This window comes from Zonotrichia leucophrys, chromosome 15, assembly GCF_028769735.1.
Source record: "Zonotrichia leucophrys gambelii isolate GWCS_2022_RI chromosome 15, RI_Zleu_2.0, whole genome shotgun sequence".
NCBI classification, from domain to species: Eukaryota; Metazoa; Chordata; class Aves; order Passeriformes; family Passerellidae; genus Zonotrichia; species Zonotrichia leucophrys.
In genome coordinates, this window is record NC_088185.1 from 10,434,740 (window position 1) to 10,438,980 (window position 4,241).

General features: G+C 45.5%; 1 long non-coding RNA gene across 1 annotated transcript; it reads right to left on the bottom strand.

Moving 5' to 3' along the window:
* Positions 1 to 2,509: 2,509 nt before the first annotated feature.
* Positions 2,510 to 3,838, bottom strand: LOC135454652 (uncharacterized). The gene is made up of 3 exons (XR_010442168.1): positions 3,717 to 3,838; positions 3,211 to 3,336; positions 2,510 to 2,576 (listed from the first exon to the last, which is right to left on the bottom strand). It is a non-coding gene; the product is annotated as an uncharacterized LOC135454652 (long non-coding RNA).
* Positions 3,839 to 4,241: the final 403 nt, after the last annotated feature.

Consider the following 4,241-nt stretch of genomic DNA (forward strand, 5'->3'; position numbering starts at 1 on the left):
GCTCTCCGGGCTCCTGCTGACAGACCGGGATTTCGCTTTGGCTTCTCAGGCAGCTGAAGGGAGGCAAAGCTAATGCCACATCTTCCTTCTTGTCATTGCAATAATGTCTCTCACGTCAGTGCCCATCCCCTCCAGGAGTCTCAGGCACTCGGAGGGGCTGTGGTCCATGCCAGGAGCTGGGCAGAGCAGCAGCTGCAGAGGAGCTTGGGGAGCCTGAGGAGCAAAGGTGAGCAGGGCTGGCAGTGAGGACAGCAGGGACTTGGGTCAAGGGGCACACAGGCACGGGGACCAAGCAAGAAGAGCAGAGCAGGTCTGTGACAGTGACCACTATAGCCAGGAGATCAGTGAGCCCACAGGGATGAAGTGCCAGGTCTGAAGCAAAGCCAGGGAGTCAAGTCAGGATCAGCCACAGCCAGGCACAAACAGCCTTGGAGCCCACCCCACATGAGGACTGAGGACAAGGGCAGCTCTGTGCCATGGCTCCCATGGAGCTGGGGAGGCCCCAGCTGGCTTCTCCCAGCCCTTCTCCAGCATTCTGATCCCAGATGACATTCCACTGTATCATGACAGACCTCAAACACAGGCAGCCAAACCTGTAGGACAGGGGTAGGAGGTTGCAGAATCAGCTGGTGCACCCAGGGCCCTGTCAGCACACTGCCCAGCACAGCCAGGGGAGAACATAAAAATGATTCCAGGTGCTGACAAAGGAACCTGGGTACAAATATGCCACAGAGGTTAGCAGTGTGCAAGACAGACAATCTGTACTTCAGCTGTTTCAGGGTCTGGTAAGGAATTACCTTTGCAGGGCACTGTATATGTGCTTGTGTTTTGCCATCTGTTGGGAAACTCTTCTTTCTAGGCCAAAATAAAGAAAACTGCCACTGAGGTGTAATGACAAAGCCTTTCCACATTTTTAGCTTATAGCTTAAACCAGAAAAAATGCAAATGTAAACTAATCCTGGCTTCCCATAAAAAAAAAAGTCACTCACACCACATATTCCTCTGTGACATTTCAGTTGCTCAGCTCTTTGGTGAAACTGTGTCCCAAAAGAAGAACACAGACAAGACACACTGGTACCCCACTTCCTGCCTCCTCACAGGTGACATCTGCCATGGCCCTGCACTGGCAGGTCTTGTAGGTATCTGCATCAGTCCAACCCTGCCTGCAGGGAGAGGAGAAACTTCCAGAGGCAACAAAACCCAAGTGGCAGATAACAACTGTCTTTAAAAAGACAACTTCTTGAATCAATAAGGAAAGACTAACCCTTTGGAAAGGGGTGTCTGTGATTATCTCATTGAGTTACACTGGAAAAATCAAAGAAGGAAAGGGAAAAAACGTGAGGTGAGCATCCCCAAAGTGTTCCCAGCTGCATTGACATGATACACTGCTCAGATAAAAGCCAGCCTGCCCTGCAAAGTTTACATGGATACAGCAGAGAGCAATGATCTACTGAAAAAAGAACATATTTTATCAATATTGATTTAAAAACCTTCCAAATTATGTAAAATATTTTGGAAAAACCCACATTTATGAAGAGAAGCCCATACATTTGCTGAGGCCAGGGATATATTGTGTGTCCTTCCATATAGAGCACTGAAAGTATACAGGACTGTTACTAAATGTGGCTTCTCTGCCAAGTAATTGTATTCTTGTACTTTATATTTCCAGTGTGAAAACTCTAATGAAACATTTTAAACCAAAGCCGTTTCCTTGGAGCTGCCTTTGACCTTCTTTTCCTTCTCTCTCAGCCAAATCTCCCTGCCAGGATGAATTCAGACCTAATGTCTGCTCCTCCCACCAGGCTTTTGGATAAGTGACAATATCCCAGTCACTGGGAGCTGTGCCTGCTGGTGTCCATTGTCTTGTGTCCACTTTGGGAGAGGGCTTTTAAGGAAAAGCCCAGAATTAAATTTATGAAGAGTCCAATGATTTACAGGAATGACCAAGCCTGTAGCTGCTTTCTGCACACATCTACCAAAAACTTGTGAGTCCTTACTAACTCAGCATAGGAATGGTTCAGGGTCTGAGAAAAAGTTTTTGAAAGTTTAAAAACCAAAACAAATAAACAAAAACAAATTTGAAATGAGGGTCCAATCTACAAACACTACAAGCCTGTGCATCAGCTAGAGGTGTGGTAGTGAGACTGCCTCCCAAGCCTGTTACACTCCTGACAAGCACCAAAAAGGGTTACACAGAGCCCAGACAGAGCTGCTGGCTGTGCTCTGGGGAATGCATCTGTCCCAGCAGTTTGGTGACAGGCACAGCACAGACCTGCAGCCTGATCACAGCCACTGCTGAGTACAGACAAGGCTCTACATGGTGACACTGAGGTCCCAGTGCAGTGACAGGACATGATGAAGGGACAAGAAAGGTGCTGCTCAGGATGGAAATGCCAGGTGCACTGCCCAGGGAAAAGAGGAGTGGGTCTGTGGCACAGGGGACACAGGCAGCAGCCAGGTGTAGCAAAGTGCAGCTGATGCAAGGCCCTGGATAACTCACCAATGCTGTTGATGGTATGGTCAGACACTACCAGAAGGAAATCACATTGCATGCCTTATTTGCAATCAGTCCAAATCTGTAAAACATTATATGTTTTGTGTGCTGTCATCTATACTGCCTGCCCTGTGTAGTTTTGGTACATGAACAAATCCATACCTTGGGAGAAAGTAAAACTGCTTTCTCTGTTAAATCTCTTGTAATCACACCAAAAACCACAAAACCTTTGCAGATATCTATCCAATTCCCACATTAAATCAGTATGTTACTTGACAAACGTTTTCATTTAAAGACCAAGAACCTGCTAGGAATTCACAACTAGGCCTGAACCCATTGTCTACAAACTCTTAACTTTTCTTCTTCAGCCCCCTGTTCCCCCTTCCATCTCTGTTCTGCAATTTGCCAGCCTCCTTTATGTCTCAGTTATGTCTGCACCATGTGAGGCAGGCAGAGCCATGTGCCCACAAACAGCAAAGCTCCTCCAGCTCACAATAACTCAGCAGGCTTCTGCAATTTCTAGAGCCTGCACTACTGTGTGCCCATACCTGCTGTCAAATTACTGCCTGGACAGAGGCTCACAGCTAACCTCAGCCTTACCCCACACATGAAATTGTCTCTGAGACCTCAGGAACATTCATCCTGTCCTGCAGCTCTCCCTACATAAAGTGGTGTAAACCCAGCTGATGCTTCTAGGAAATAAAGAACAAGCTTACCCCTCCAAAGATGTGTTATGATTTTATGGCCCCTTCCTGCAACCTGCTGAGAGTGGATGTGCTTCATATCATAAATTTAAAACACATCAACACAGATTTCAAGGGTGTACAGTTCTTCTGAGGTTTCTAAAGGAAAATAGAGATGAAAGCCATAAAAAACAACCCTTAATACACAGCAGAGTTTGAGAAGTAAAATTTAAACATAAGTTCAGGTTTCCCTTTATTGTAAGTTCTGGCAGTCCTAGGACTGTTCTAACTTCTAGCTGCTTGTCATGGCTGTAACATGACAGCAGTGAGGGAAAACCCTGAGTACATTGACTCCAACTTTAGCTGCCTTCCCTTAAAACACTCACCTTGCCCTACTCTGTTTGAAGCTGTGAAAAGACAATGATAATAACAGGAAGCTGCTCCTAGAGCTCCTACAAAGGAGACAGTTATTTTCATGTCCTGCCTCATTGCAAATACCTGTGCATAGGAAAGATGGCATGCACAGATCACACACAAACCTGTAATCGAGGCGAGTCAGGATGTTGTTGACTGCAATTGCTGTTGTCTGTCTCGACCTTCTCCTCGAGGTGTCTCCACCTCCCATTACAGTGTCACAGCTGAAGGAGTTCCCCGGGGTCTGCAAAGAAGCAAAATAGCAAATGGCAAGAGAGAACTGACATTGTTTATATAACATTAAAATTAATTCTAAATCAACAATTCAGAGAAAGTAATGTTGCATAAAAGTAGACTAAAAGAGATTTCGCTGACAGACAGTGCTAACAGTGATATTTTGTATAAAGCATCCTGTACCCCAAATCCTCAAGATGTTACCAAAAAGCCAAAAACCAACACTACCACACTACCTCTCTTCAGTGTTTTGCAGAAAAAGTGAGGCATAGGCATTCACAGGGCTTTGCAGAGTAACTGAAAATTTACCACCAGAATGAAGAACAGATTCCAGGCTTTTTAATCCATTAGTCAGTTATGTGTATTATTTTAAAGCAGCCCTTGGATTTACTCATTTTAGTGTAGGCTGGGTAAAA